Source organism: Rhipicephalus microplus, chromosome 1 (genome assembly GCF_043290135.1).
Source record: "Rhipicephalus microplus isolate Deutch F79 chromosome 1, USDA_Rmic, whole genome shotgun sequence".
Lineage (NCBI taxonomy): Eukaryota > Metazoa > Arthropoda > Arachnida > Ixodida > Ixodidae > Rhipicephalus > Rhipicephalus microplus.
Window position 1 is genome coordinate 137026363 of NC_134700.1, and position 16770 is coordinate 137043132.

Consider the following 16770-nt stretch of genomic DNA (forward strand, 5'->3'; position numbering starts at 1 on the left):
TTGGTTTTTTGGAGGAAAGAAGACTTGAAAGGAAGAGGGGTCAAGCAGACGCGCGTCTGGTTTGCTATCTTGCACTTGGGAAGGATCGATGGCAATAAATATGAATAAAAAAGAAGATGAAACATAGTGACATCAGGACAAATGTGCACTGGTTCCTTGCACGCTTTCAAGCAGTCGCTTAACACTTTCATGGACGCGAGAAATCCGGCCGATTCTGGGTAGTCCTTGAAACGTTATTTTTTATGGCACCCAAATTTTGTGATGTTATTGTTGGCCGTATTAAATTGTAGAACAAGGAAATATCTTAAAAAGAATGTTAGTACAAAACAACCAATTCATTATTGATGGTACAAAAAAATGTCGAAAAAATTGTAACTACACAATGAATTACAATATATTCATCAACGCTACTCCGAACACAATAAGCGTTAGAAATCGAAATATACATTTCAAGCACAATGAACACATATTTTATACTGTGATATAGGCGCCTTATATTTGAAAGTTTCTATGTGATCAAATAACAATACATGTGTCGTTCATGAGACCGTGTAAAGCTGTTTATTGATGCTTGAAACACGGGATCACTACTCATGTTTCAAAGAAAACATTTATTTTCTGTTCCACTTTTTTTTTGTTAATAGCATAACTTACAATTTGTGTATTTATCATTCTTTTCTTGTTGGTGTTGTTGGCCCTGAGTAGCATACCATATAGGAGCAACATAACGCACGGCGGCACATTCAAGAACATGCTTTTTCGTTGTACGTCAACTTCTCAAAAGTATGCATCCAAGCATATTTATTGCTGCTTGCGCATAGTTCTCCAATAGCTTCAACAGTAAAGACAAAAACAAAAATTCTACACTTTACTTGAAGCACCGCGTGGCACTACGGAGCACACTTCCAAGGTTCACTCTTGGCTGCCTCTGCGCACAAACCTGCGCTCACTGAGCTGCTGCCGGGAAATGGTCCGTCTCTAAGAAAGTTAACACCCTGCAGATAAGAGCCCTAACTCTCAGAACACATCGAATAAATCTACGCTGACGCGCACCGTCCATAACGCGGCACGAGCAAAAAGCTAAGCTCACCGGTGGATGACCACCGAAGTTCCGGGGTGGTTCGAAAAAATATCGTCGTCCGCGCGGAAATCAGAAGTGCCGGTGTCGTTTTCCGAGCTTGTGCTGGCGTAATCATTACAAAGTTCAAGCCCAGATGTACTAGATTTTTTTTAAATTCGCCATTTTCGTGAAGCGGTCAAACGAAACATCGACGCCAACACTGCAACTACGTACGCACGCCTGCACGCATAGAAAGGCGCTTTTAAACCGTCATAAGGATAAATAAAAAATTACACAGAAGCAAAACCGATAAAATTCTTCTTCTATCCGTTAAATGGCGCAAGGTCTACAAAAGCGCTCGAAACACGGCAAATAATAAAGTTGTAAACATACAAAAATACTATCGATGGGGATGGGCACGTTCACAAAAGTATTATTGCTTTGAATTTTTAAACACCTAGCAATGCCCATGTAGCGTTTCTGGCCTGCTATTCATAGAACCATAATCTGAGGATGTTCTCTTTGAGAAAGGGTCTACCATCTAGTTGTTTTTAGCTTTTTTTATTGCACGTTCTTTTCGCTCACAAAATGATCACAGGATCACAGAAGGTGCTGCATTGTTTCATCATTATTGCATGAATCACATCAGGTGGTACATGCCATTCCTCAGAAAAATACGATTTCGTGCAAGATTCCTTTATCTACAGGCGGTACAGCAAAGTTGCGTCCCAGCGGGAGAGGTCCAATAGAACTCGAAGGTTTCTCCACGAGGCCGATTTATGTAGGCGGTGGTTCCATGCACGGAGGTCCCTCAGCCAAGTTTCTTACATTTTGTCAGTGAACGAGCGAAGGCCCCTTTCAGTGTGGGTTCTCAGCAAGGGTGCTGGGGTTGTCTGGTTGTTCTCATAGGTGGACCCGGCATCATCATCGACATGGTCATTCCTGGCAATGCCACAGCGTGCCGGTAACATTGGAACTCGACGTCATGGCCCTTCAATAAAACTTAGTGAAGGACTTCTCTTATTCAATTTACTAACTGTTCAGGCACCTTTTGTTGTTACGCTAAGTGCAAGCTCTGCAGGTATGGCTGTGTGTCAATGTAAAATATTTATGGGGACTGTGGAAAACGAGGTAAACGAAACTAACAAAAAATAGGGAAGTGCGAAGCACGTAGGGAAGGATAATTCATCCCCACTAGCGTGCGACCTGGAGAGGGAAGGAGCATCCAGTGCTCCGAGAGAGATTTATTTGGTAAGGCACTAATGGAGTCAAGCTTGGAACAGCGGATGTAGGAAAGGGTGTCAACTCTCCAGTAAGATCATTCGAAAAGTTTCCGAATGCAACTTGCCCATATGGGCTTCGTCTTCTTTCGTACGTGCCCAGTTTCAGTCTACTATGGCATGCAGAGGAGGGAACTTCAGCTTAACTAACGTATTCAGCTATTAGTGTGCCTATAACTGCTGCTTTCGCCTATTTCAGTGGACCGGTGGCGAATGGTAGCATTCGCCCAAATTTTGTGGTGCATACCCTATTGATAGTGAAGCGTGACATGACACGCCGTGACGGCCCGAAACGCCGATGAAAAAAGCCCCCGAGGTGATTCTCACCTGAAAAGTTGCCTGGCCTGCACCCAACATGCCGTCGATTCAGAGCAAATTCTGAAAGAGTGATCTGTATAGACGTCGTGAAACCTTTTGAAGTATTTATTACCGGTAAACTTAGAAAGTGCCTACTATGCGACAAGTCATCAATTGTATACAGTAACAACGCCCCCACTACGCTTTAAATCATAGTTTTTGAAAGTAGGAATCACCCGGTATACTAGTTATAGTCATTCTGCAGAGAAGTGTTGTACGCTATCAACAAATATGGGTAAACTTTTTGTATTGATAAAGTAGCTGACTGGGCTGGTTTGTTTTGTACACTCAGTGTGCATGTCTATTTCAAGTCTGACGGGGAGTATTTCTGCGCTGTTGACCTCAAGTGAACCTTTGTATTGGTCTGGACACATTCATTGACCCTCTCGCTAAATATTTTGTATTGTGCAGCACATTGCGTGGTTGACCCCTGCTATAGTAAAAAATCTTCTACCACGCTGTATTGCACGTGGTGAATCTAATTTTTCTCGATATGACGCCTGATTAGGGTGTCTTTTCAAAGTACGTTCAAGCACCGGTGGGACGATATGGTAGAATACTCGACAGCAACGCCAAAGACCACGCTACCAATCTTGTCGGAACTTAGATATTTCTTGTTCTTTTTTTTCGTATTTCACGTGAAAACGTTTATGGCCACAGGCAAACGAAAACTACGGCTATATAATTGCCGGCGTCTCTTCTCTCATAACAGCTTTTGAACTAAATAACACCAAAGGTCAGTTTCAAATTATGCAAAAAAGCACTTTCTTGCTGTATGTTTTCAGGATGATCGCAGAACCTTGCATTCTCTAACTCAATCTTCATAACTCTACCATTTGCATTTATAGGGCTTCATTCAAACCAGAATTGGAAGTAGACTTATGTTGCAGTATTTGCCCGAAATGAGCTCACGTCACCGTCTGAGCATGCGCGAAAACAAGAAACTTGCCCTTTCGATGACGCAATACTTTAAATGCACTAGCTTTAAGAAGTCCGCGTCAGAGAAATAATGGTGTTGGAGACCTCAGTTCTGAGAAAGAAATTAGAGTTCTTATTATGCAACACAATGCATTGAAAGAATAAAAACCAATGTTTGGTGTCAATATTTCTTGATTGTGAGTGGCTGTCAGACATTCTACTACAAAGCTGTTGCAACATTGCTTCGACCAGCTACAGAAAAAAACTTTATGCAGGCGTCATGTAGAATATGACAAGCAGCTAACTGTCACATAGTTATCGCTCTGTCTTCATGTTTTTCCGCAGTAAACGTATCTGGTATTAATCATGAACCATCCTTTTATTCACTTTTTGTTGTAACTTTGAAATATCACATAACATTCAATTTCTTCATCGCTTTGCTATTTACACAGACCACAGAATACCAATTGTGAACCTCTGTGACTCATTGATTTACACTTAGCAAGGCTGCTGTTCTGGGAGTGAAACCAAGCAGGCATAAATGTTTTGTTCGATATTTTGCCTTTCACGTTCTTTATGACTTTTTGCTTTTGCTTGTGTGTGCTGCCTGTGCATACTCGATGCGCACAGCTTCAGTGTTCAAAGTGGGCGAAGAATACCTGAATACACACAGAAAAAACCATCCATGCGTCGTTTGCCTAGGTGGTAAGAAACCCAGTGACGCACACGGCCCAGACTCTCTAGGGTAAACTGATCGAATAGGGAGCGCCAACGGGGCCGTTGCCCTTCACACTTTTGTTCGAACGACCCACGGCCAGACAGCAATACCTGTCTGCAGTAGCTGTAGACAGCGTATGTGTGTAAGTGCTCCCGTGGGTGGCGTTATGTTAGTCGGGTACGGTTGGATGCGCCATAGGGTGCCAGCTATTGACTATGCGGCAGCTTTAACCGTTGTTCTAATAGCCCCTTGTGTCAACCCGTCTTTCTTACTTACTTGAGGCCAGCATTTCAGTCGTATATTGGTTTCGCATTTGCCATTCGGCCACTATATTGAAGCTCAAAACCTTCATTTTCGGGGTGCATACTAAAGACTTAGTTTTTTACGGCAATACTTCCTGCTTCCAAAGTGATTGCACTCTCTGGGCACATTCAATAAAGTGTTCTCGTTTTCGCGGTTCTCTTCCCATCGACTAAAATTCCTGCCAGTAAGACCCACAAGGTAGTGTCTCGAATTACCTCTGGCTGGATTCCAAGTGATTTGCAGGATCGGAATGTGGAAGGAAATAAATACCCGCTGGGGCAATTCACTGCAACCTAATAACTTTCAGTTGTGTAAGTTGTGGGCACTGGTATATATAGAGAGTAGTATTTAAAACAAGCGGGTTATGAACATAGATAATAACTGCAATTCCAGGCGCTGTTTTATATAGAGAGTATATATAAACAAGCTTGTTATGAACTTCGGTAGTAACTGCATGTTTAGGAGAAAATGTGCTTAGGATAATGCCAAATGCTTTCTATTAAAGGCGTTCTTATTTCAAACCATCCTACGACTCTCTACTCTCCCTCTGTGACCACCTTGCATGCCTTAAGACCCTCTGCCACAATTGTGCGCTGTGCTATAGCGCCTCTTTTCACTCGCACCAGGCGATATTTATTACCTCAAACATTCCAATTCTGTAAATTTCTCTGATCCCAGTTAGCGGCAATTGAGGACATGACGTAGTCTCAAATGGCTGCCGATACTCTGTGGAGTTAATTTTAATCACCATGCTGACGACCTACTCGATGAGCCCACGATCCAGCTCCCACACTTTTCATAGCCTTGTCAAGAGTTGCGCTGCAAGAGAACTTTGCCATATCGTACCTAATGCCAAACTAACACATGAGAATTTTTCGCCAAGTTCTAAATTTAGCCTCCAGAACCTTCACTCATTACTAAGCTACTACTGCCACTCAATATTTGCCCATGTGGCACTTGCTGCTGGAGCGTCTATGCTGGGGCGTCTATGGGTCAATGAAGCTTTTAGCAACCTATTCAATTATCACATGAGTATAGCAGATTATATTTGTTTTAAATGCGAAGCATTTCTTAGCTAACTTCGGCGACTTTGAGTGTATCTATCTAGCCGCCGACTACTTTTAGCTCTCCAGGCCGTTTGGATAATGGTATCAATACCAAACTTGCTATGACATAACATGACTGTATGACGAGCATATTTTACTAGTCATAACATAAACATCATGAGATGAAGGTCATGATTCACATTAAATGATCTTGCAGCTCTTGTGGTGGCTCGTTCACATGACATGTTGCAAAACTGGTATCGTATGACATGATTGCATGGCGATCGCAAGCGACATATCCCAACGTAGAAAATATGACAATCATGTCATGTAAGCCATGAGTCGTGACTACACGCCACACTCATGATGCGCTCACAGCCATCTCGCTAGCTTCACATATACCAAATTCGAAGTTAGGTGATGCGAATCGTTGACGAAGGTATGTTACTGATGCAAATAAGATAATCATGAGATGCATGTCATGTGACATAATGACTGCAAGCCACACTCATGATGCCCTCGCAGCCATTTCGCTAGCTTCACATACACCAAATTTGGTATTTCGAGACGTAAATTGAAGACAAAGAGATGTGACTGGTGCAAGCATGATAACCATGTGATGCGTGTCATGTAACAACAGCACTACATGCTACGCTCATGATGCGCTCGCGGCCGTCTCGCTAGCTTCACATGTACCAAATTCAGTATTACGTGACGCGAACGAACGACATATGTAAATGACATGTTTAAACCTGATAATCATGACATGCGCGTCATGCAACAACATGACTACATGCCGCACCCATGAATGACGCGCTCGGGCCGTTTCGCTAGATTCATATATGTCAAATTTGGTGTTACGTCACGTGAATGGATGACGAAGGTGTATGACTGGTGAAAAGGTAATAATTGTGAAGTGTGTGTCATGTAAGAGCATGCCTACATGCCACACTCAAGGCGCCAATACACTTAGACGTGACCCGGTGCGCATGTGCTTCAGCGTTTGTTTCGTCGCGTCATGCCGGCGATACCACACCAAGCGCCGATCTGCCTGGCATATACTCGCTGGCACGCGCCGCACTGCGTTGCTTTGACACTAGCGCGTTTGAGCACGCCCGGCGTCCCGTCGTTACGAACCTAGACAGACGAGGTGCATTCTGGGTAATGTGGTTGGTGCGAAATGCAGCGTGTCGCACTTCGCACCGGTTGCCCCTGGGCCGCGCCGACAGACGCTGGTCGCGTCTGGTATCAGACTCTAGAGTGTTCGCGTTTTGCTAGCGTAGCGTCGCTGCGCCCAGCGTGCGCGCGTCAACGTTACGTCGCAGTATATTGGGTCCTTTATGATGCTTTTCCCGCCGTTTCACTACCTTCATTTATTCCAAGTTGGGTATTACGGGGCGAGAGAGAGAGAGATAAAGATACAAGGAAAGGCAGGGAGGTTAACCAGACGCACATCCGGTTTGCTACCCTGCACTGGGGAAGGGATAAAGGGGAGAAAAGAGGTTGCACAAAGATGAGAAGGTACACACAATCACGAGCACACTCGGTGAGCACACACAGTTCACAGGCGGTCGCCCAGGTTTGTTGACTTAAGGTAAAGAAGCAGTGCTTTAGTTGCTTTCTGCGCAACTGAGGCAGATGCCCAAGGTCCCAGTATCTTCCGCACACAAAATGGTCCGGGGTCAAGTCGATTCAAAACCATCCGTAGCTGGCATCGCTGTGTGTCGTAGCAAGCGCAGCTGCAGAGGACGTGTTCGATGGTTTCTTCATCTCCGCAGTAGTCGCATGTAGGAGTGTCTGCCATACCAATGCGAAAGGAGTACACCTTTGTGAATGCAACACCCAACCAAAGGCGGCATAACAGTGTCGCATCGGAGCGGGAAAGTTGTGATGGTAGCTTTAGCTTTAGCGAAGGATCCAGTTCATAAAATTGACACCTTTGGAAGCTGGTAGACGACCAGAACGTGCGTGTGAGATCTCGAGCCAGCAGGTAAAGTTGTCTTGCTGCATCATTCCTTGATAGAGGAATCGGGACTACACGGGTTTCTTCATGGGCTGAGCGGGCTGCATCATCGGCTAGTTCATTTCCGGTAATACCGATATGTCCAGGCAGCCATTGATATATATATTGAGAAAGGGACGACGAAGCTATGCGACTGGTGCAAACATGATAATCAAGAGAAGCGTGTCATGTAAGAACACGACCACACGCCACGCTAATGATGCGCTCGCGGTCGTCTGTCTAGCTTCACTTATAGCAAATTGGTATTGCATGACGTCCACAGACGGCGAAGTTTAATGACACGTCGGAAGATGATAATCATGATATGTGTGTTATGTATAACATCACTACATGCTAGGCTCATAGCACGTTCGCAGCTTTTTCGCTAGCTCCACATATACCAAACTTGGTATCCGGTGGCGTTAAAAGATGACGAACGTAAATTACACGTCCGAACATACTAATTATGACATGGAAGTTATGTACGGCATAATTCACCTCCGCCTCCTAACGTTGTTTTGATCTTAAACTGACATATAAACCTTCCTCACTCATGCTTCGCATATCATCGATGCCCACTGTACGTGGGATCTGCCAATTTTTTTTTATAACTGCCCCGCATGTCACGGAATCGAGTGCCACTGTGGCGGCTGCATTTTCGCTAGAGGCGAAAATGCTGTAGCCCCATGTGCTCAGATTTACATGCACGTTAAAAAACCCCAGGTGGTCAAGGTTTCCAGAGCCCTCAACTACGGCGTCTCTCATAATCATATGGTGGTTTTGGCACGTTTAACCCCACAAATCGAATCGTCATATATTTGACAACTACAACGGTGAGAGGCTATATAAAATCGCCTCTCGTGCCTTTCTCCCCAATTATATTAGGATCACGGCACCCAGCAGTACGTCTCGATGAAACTTCATAGCCCTTTCATTGAAGCAAAGATCTTGGGAGACTGGCCTTATAATACATCATCGAGGAAGCCACATGAGCCCTCCTGCAGTTAATTAGGGCGGAAGAATGAGTGGCAGCGTGTGATACATTCCCCTGTGTATGCTCTGTGAAATATCTCCTCTTTCTAGTTTCCCCCTTATTACCTGCCGCATGTGTAAGGTAGGAAACTGATGGTACAGGCACCTAATCACCCTACCTTTCCCATAGTTTCCCTCAGTCTAATCTCTCTTGCTTCCACTGACCAATTTCAGTTTTACTGTTTTGGGGAGAACCTTAAGTGAGTGAATTTTTGTTTCCCAAACAAGTGACCGGACTTCAAAATGACCTCATTCAGCCTTTATGTTTGTTGTTCTCTCGTCGCTTTGCAATGACAGCCCTTCTTGGACCACGAGTTTATATTATTGAATAAATGAAAATACATAGAGATAGACAAAATATTCATGAGATCAAATGTGGCTCTGCGATACTTGTATCCATAAATGTTCTTTACGTGCCGTATTGAACAAGATATTGCCTGGCACGATGCTTGTTAGGCCATCTGGCTTCTCGTTTTGGTGATGACTGCAATGCACACATGCACTCAAATCGCAGTAAGACGTACTGGGTGAACAAGATGGCTTTTCACTTCTTTGGACCACTGCTTAGTTCATCTTACGTGTGTTCTATGACATTCTCATTCGTGCAACTGTTGAAAAGTAATAAGCATATGATGACACAAACATATTTCTCTTTGGTAGACGCCCTTCTTTCTGTTTGCAATGATAATGACAACACATTGTGCGCATTGCTTTGAAGATGCACTATTACCTATCTCTAAGCGCTCTTCTCTTCCGGTGTTGTTGTACCTTACTTTCTTTTTCTGCAGATTAATTTTAAGACATACTTTTCTGCTCTCCTTGTCTAACTCCGCAATCATAAGTTGCAATTCGTCCCCTGAGTTACTCAGTAATGCAATGTCACCGGCGAAGCGCAGGTTACTAAGGTACTCTCCATTACCTGGTATGCCTAACTGTTCCCATTCTAGGCCTCTGAAAACCTCCTGTAAGCACGCAGTAAATAGCATTGGGGAGATTGTATCCCCTTGCCTTACACCCTTCTTGCTTGGTATTCTGTTGCGTTCTTTATGAAGCACTATGGTAGCATTTGTTCCCCTGGAGATTTCTTCCAGGATGTTTATATATGTTTTATCTATTACTAGACATTTAGTCTAGATACAATTAAAAGGATACGTCGCAATAACTTATGAATAGCGTGAAAAATTATTCGACTAAAGCACAAAATACTACGTTATAGGAAAAAATATAAGAGTGTTCAATTGAGTTAGCTCTCAGTTTAAGAATAAAACTTCAAGTCATAGAGAACAGCGCGCAAGACCTGGACAGTGAAGGCACACAACAAATCAACGTCACGCTGTGTAAAAGCACACTTACACCAAAACCTTGGTATGTGTGCCTTTATTTCTTTGGCTTTTGGTTCTATTCATGCTCCATATGTTAAAACAACTAGCAAGCAAGTCAACCCTTCAAACTACAACAATTGAGCGGGTGCTACTTTATTGTTTGAGCTCGTTTGCTTTGTAATATAAAATCCTACAAGACTTTTGGCAGTTTCTGGCTCCAAAGGGTTCTCGCAAAATAAATTATTTTTATGCGAGTTGAAGTGTATTTACCGATAAAAAATTAATAGCTATGTCATTCAACATGTTCTTTCAGAATGTTCTTATGAAGCCATGATTTCTGTGACACAAAGGCTTTGCAAAGATTTCCCAAATGACCAAAATATTAACGCCGTTACAAAATTTATTGAAAGCCCGATTCAGCTTTTTTCTCGGATAGTCAATAATTAGGGGTCAGGACTGGATAACACTCAAAACGCGTTTTGAAAAGTATGCAGTTAAATTAGCTCCGCTTTTAGAAATAATTTTTCAGGAGTCTCTCGATGCGTCCCCGTTACCTGAAGACTGGTGGGTTGCCTAAGTAATTCCTGCTTTTAGAAATAGTCTCCGAATACAGATAGATACCAACAATTCTATTTACTTGACTTCTTCTTCGTGTAAGATAATTGAGCATATGATTAGCAACTCACAAAAATTTTAGCATATGATTAGCAAACACCTAATCAAGCGGGAGCACGATAAATTGTTATGTGGCATTTTTATTATGAAAGTGCATGACGTGGGAAGGTCATTTTTCACAATAAATATAGATGAGTCGTGTCTTTTTGCTTCCCGAGACTTGTGATCGTGAGTGTCGTCCATGAAGATTTCCAACTGCCAATTCCTCAGTAAAAGTAACATGGGGCTAAATATAGGAAATTATGCAAACCTCAAGAAGACCTTGCTGACTTTCATAAGCAACATGACTCATATTTGTTTGTCAAGGTAACAGCCTATCGGAAAGTGAACAGCCACAACAATAAATTTTTCATTCTTTGAAGAAAAATTGTGCTTCTCTCTCTCTTTTTATTGCTTTGTAATGATGCAAATTTGGCCATGCTACGCTTTTATTACTAAAATGTAGAAAAATTTATTCATAAGCACACTTACGAACTTGTGAAGTAGAGCACTAGTCAGATCAGCGTAAATATTCTACTTGAAAGTAAATTTGAGATGAAGCTGAGCAAAATAAATTCTTTTTTTCCCTTGCCTCCCTATTGGTGTGCTTCATTGAGGGTTTTTAAGCAACATAATTGCCATAGATGCCGCTGCGCTGTTATTAAGAAAGGTGTGCTTCGAAATTAGTATGTTGTAAAGATACGTGATTCGTCAATTTGAGGTTCGAAGTGAATAGCGATTATATCATATAATTTCAAAAGAAGGAGTTTGATTAATACATATCACATTATATTAGGAAAAGTGGAAATTTTCGTCATGGCCCAGCAATCTTGTGCAATATTTCAAGAATAATACTTGGCTTGAGTAAATATCCCTTTTGTTATAAGTCAAGTCAAACCAAATTTGAAGAGTGCTAGCACCAGTATTCAATTGATTAGCAATTGTTAGTAAGCGGTAAGTCGTAAAACATGTTTATAACACGTTTATTATTTGCTAATCTTCGCAAATAACACATTTTTATACTATGCAAATAAATAAATTGGGTTGCATGTAATATGTGCACTGAACCTTGAAGTATGGCTTCGGGGCAGTATGGCTCTTTTCCGAATAGACTCTTTCATGGCATAGCAGCCTCTTGCTCCTATGAAACCACTTTTTCAGAAACGTTTCATGCATCGAAAATACAACTTGTTAGTTTCAAATAGTTGAAAACATTAAGAATTTTAAATTCACATCAAAGTGTACTTGAATACTGAAACACACACTCAAACACTCGAAGAATTCAAGTATATTGTTAGTACTATTATTTTAGAAAAGATACGCACAATAGACTCCGAAAAGCTGTAATAGTTATTCAAGTTTCAGAAGAATGTTAGAACATCCTGAGAAAAGCTGTTGAACCTCCTGTGAAAAACAATATCAAGTGTCCACGCATCTTTGGGAAAAAGTTGATTGAAATAGACGCAGTGTTCTACTTTTTGTGTACGACATGCAGTGTCAATCCCCCAACTTCTTAGCTAATAGAAAAGGTGGTGCTGTTTCTAAATGTGATTGAAGAAGGCACCGCAATTAAGAGTAAATTGGGCAAGGGTTGCTCAGTGGTAAATCGTCCATTCGTGCACAAGAAGAAGCTGTAGTGCTCCTTGACAAGTTATTTATTTTGCAACTAATTATGCAGTAGGCTCAAATTTAAGAAAGGTTGGATCGCACTCCCACTTGTGTCGCGTTGCTTCATTATTCAAAGCAGGAGGTCTGCAGTACGGCCTCACTGGTGACCAGCTGCCGGTAATGCACTCGCTCATCAGAGCAGGACTGTCCACCCTCGTGCAGTACCTGGCCACAACCTTCTATGAATACCGCGATTGACCTTTGGCCCCCAGTCCCCTGGATTGCGAAGCAACTGTCCAAGGCGGTGTCAGACCTGCGATGCAGCGGAGGATGTTAAAAATCTCCGAGTGCGGGCAGGCCGCCATTGGAATCTGAACTTGGCTAAGTTCAACGCTAGAATGCCATTTAGTGAGGCTTGCCTATGGCTGTGCTATTCGAGGAATCGGAGGGTATTAAATAAAATCTAGAAAGAGAGAATGAAATGAGGGAAAGTCTGAGGGAATAAGTGAGGTTAACTAGAAATTGGAGCCACCTGGTTCGCTACCCTGCACTAAGAGAATGAAGAATGGGGAAAAAGCTAGCGAAGAAAGAAAACGAAGAGCGAAATAGACACGCGAAAAAGAAAAAAAATTGTGAGCTGGGCTACTATGTCCTATACGATAGGCCACTACCACGCAAAAAGTTCATTGAAGCCTTCACTGATTTTGTGGGCGAAGACAGATCATGTTGCCTTTCAAGCACTGATCGTTTCAACAAAGGCCTGTCGTCAAGGTGAGTGAACGCAGCGGCAAGCTGCCGTCTATGCATGCTGTAATGAGGGCAGTGACAGAGATCATGCTCTATCGTATTATCGCTGCCGCAATGATTGCAAGAAGCACTGTCTCCCACACCGATTCGTAAGGCGAAAACTTCGGTGAAAGCGATACCAAGCCACAGTCGGCGAAGCACCGTTATCTCAAGTCGAGAGAACCCAGACGGAAGCTGAAGTCGACTAGACGTGTCTGGCCTTTTCAATCGCGTGTGCCCTAGTGACTCAGCGCTCCACAGGGAGTTTGCTTCTACATTAGTCATTTTCGGATTTACATCACGGCATTAGTCCTTGAAATTGAAATACATTCTTCAACACTTTCGTGCGCTTTCCGGAAATGTAAATGATCTCTGCCTGTACACGAGAGCATAGGTATTATACTTCCGCTGCTCATAACATTGTTCATTTAAAAAGTCAGGATTGCCACAAGCGCGCTGCAACAAATGGTGCAGCAACAAATTAAATTGTTTTACGAAGAATGGCAACAAGTCATAAACATGAAGCACACACACAGAGGCATATACACGATGAGTACTAACTTATAACTGTCACAGGTCAGCCCTTGCAGTGAGATTTTCAAGCACTAAAGAGGAGGCACGAAAAAAAACTTGCAGGTATGCACGGGACCTGCGTTAACAAAACACTGTCGCATGCGCAACTCCTTTGTGTCTGAGCAGCGCGCTGTGAGTTGCAGCTCACTCTTTTCGTAAATACAGCTGCTACAGTAAACGAAGTGACATTCGTGGGACATGTAGCTCAACATAAGCTTCGAAATCAAGGAGATCAACAACGTTTACCATTTTTGTCCAAAAGTTACAGTTGTTCTTTTGCTTTGTTGGGCTTTGTAAAATGTTAGGATTAGAATAATGAAATAACTATAGGTGTACAAAAATAAATTCATGAACATCAATAAGTGCCAAAATGTGCATGATGCACCAACAGTGATAACTAAAATACTTTTGTGCAACTCAAACTTGTATTGGCTGCTATTTAGTGAGTACAGCAGCCTGTGCATCTAATCTCCACGACTATAAATCTTGAAGCCTAGACGTGTTATCATGAAAAGAGTGAAAAAGTTAACACTTGGCAAGTGTGTTTTTCACTCAGTTTACCGTACTACAAAAAGTTGACACTTCTTGTCAATTATTATGCCTAAATGCACTGCCCCAGCTACAAAGAAATAGCACGCCACAAATGCGAATATTTTGGTTAGAAGCAGAGCTATCATTTTTAGCGTAACACTAGGATGCAAAAATCACGTTTTGAAAAAATGGCTTGAAATATTTGAACCAAATGACCATTTAGCAAAGAAACATTCAATCTTTCTGAAATTCACCAGCTAAGGACCACTTTTAAAACGCTACAAGGTTTTTTTCTAAAGAAAAGTTATTGTTTGCTAGCTTCTTTTTTGTCTACGGGTGACTCCCATGTCCGTGCTCCAAAATGGGTCCACGCTTGGCATTTTCAATTGCGAACTTGCATTTACGCTTCTTTTTTGTCCTATACTTCACCATGTTTCACGACACATCATAACTTTCTCCTAAGAAAGCGAGAACTCAACCCAATAACTCGGAACGGCATAAAAATAGCACTGACTGCTGAACAAGACGCGAGAAATATGACTAGGGGAGTGCTCCAAGTAACCAGTGAAAGTCATAAAATAAATTGAGAACGTGATCTTCCGCAAGTTTTCAAACGTACTTAGATAACTTAGCTTTACAGAATGTCGATTAGAAAAATATTTATGCCGAGATGGTAGGTGTTGTGGAAATAGAAACATTCAGTTTCTGTTTCGAATGCGTTCCTCATGGGTTGAACAAATGGTGATAACGTTTGAGCGACTCAAGATAGCTACATATTTTTTCTCTAGATATTTTGTAGGTATACACAGAGAACCTAAAGATGTCCAACTCTCCCCTTAAAGCTTTTTTTGAAAATTTTGTTTTTGAAAGTGGCAGCCTACTTAAAAGCACATCGTACAAACCTTACCTGCTCAGGAGATGAGCGCACCAGCGCAGGTGACCACCGACATATAAAGTGTAATTCGTATGCGCGAATTTCAAATTATGCGAAACACAAACAGGATGATTAGCTTTAACGCACATTATTCAGGCCGTCAAGGGTGTAATAGTAAACATGCTTAATGAACTTCAAGCTCTGAATACCAGAAGTGGTAAATTATGTAGAGAAACAGCTCACAGTTAGCACGCTGAGATGTAAGCTGTGAGGCAGAGTTATCTAATGCGGCATGCTGTCGGGCATCCCTCTGGTCCTGCACTTTAAGAGATATTTCTTTTGAATTATTGTTCTTTGTTGCTTTTATATGTGCACAAGTATGTATATACCTCACATGACAGCGCCGGTCACGCCGATGGTGATGGGATAAACCAGCCGGGAGTATGCTTGAAACGGCTATTGCAATAAAAAATATTGGGAACGCTGTCAAAAAGCCAACAGGAATATTTATTTCAGTTGGTCATTTCTCTATGTAAATTTGGTCTTGCAGCTTCTCAAAGGCACCGAAGATGATTCGGTACTTTAAATGTTCGTGCACCTACAAGTGAAGTGAAGGCGCAGTGTGTGATCTAAATTAAGCACTTGTTCTTTTTTAGAGCAATGTTTCATGTGCATCATTTCATGTTTTATCCTATTTGTCAAAGTAAGCCGGCGTTCTCCTGTTAAAACAGGAAGAGCTGCTCTTCTTCACGGTATTTATTTGAATATTGATTGATTGATTTCGAGTATTTTTACTGGGCCAGAGTGAAATTGTATCAGAACTTACAATGTTACATTCAGGCAAAGGCAAAACATTTCCCCAGTTTTTTTTTTTGTACTGAACGAATGATAGTGTGCTGATATAATGACACGCCAAGGCACCAATGAAAGTCATCGTTAGGAGGGGAATAGCTTCATACATTTACGCATACGGCACATATGCAGCAGAATCTACGAAGCTGATGGTGTTCCATTCTACTAGTTAATCTCGCATTAAATGCAGAAATTTTAAATAAATTATTCTGCATACAAACGTGCACTGACAACGCGTTAGAGCACTAAGTAAGGTGATGTTTGACAGCTCTAGATCGGAATGCTCCCGTAATAGACGTACCTATTTTTTTTGGTAGTTTTGATCCGCGAACCTCTATACCTAAATAATTATTCGCAACTTTGGCGCTATAGGACGTGTTTCTCCTTGTGATTATTTTCAAACTTTTTTTCGCTCATATGCATTCGCATTGCAATGGCGCTGTTGTGATGCAATCTTTGCAAAAAAAAAATTGCCGCGTTGCTGACAAGCAACCAAGTCGGGGTGTTGAATTGATGTTCACGACGTTTTTGCTTCCTATTTTTTAGGTAAAAGTGTGACAAGATGACCTATAGGTAAGGCAATGTACATTAGAGTGAATGATTTGTGACTCCAGCCAGTGCCTCTTCTATTTACTGAGTATCTGCTAGATGCGCCCGATCAACCCACTCACCACCCTTTCGTTTCCCGCTCTATCTCAACACCTAGGTTTCTCGCGTGATTAGGGTAATAGAGAAGAGCACTTCATGCGGTATCCCATGACGGCAATGACATAAAGTAATTCTCTGTTCAGTTGTGTACAAATTCGCAAAGCGGTGCCTGAAAGGGCTTGTTTCTATTATGTTGGTGGTCAAGC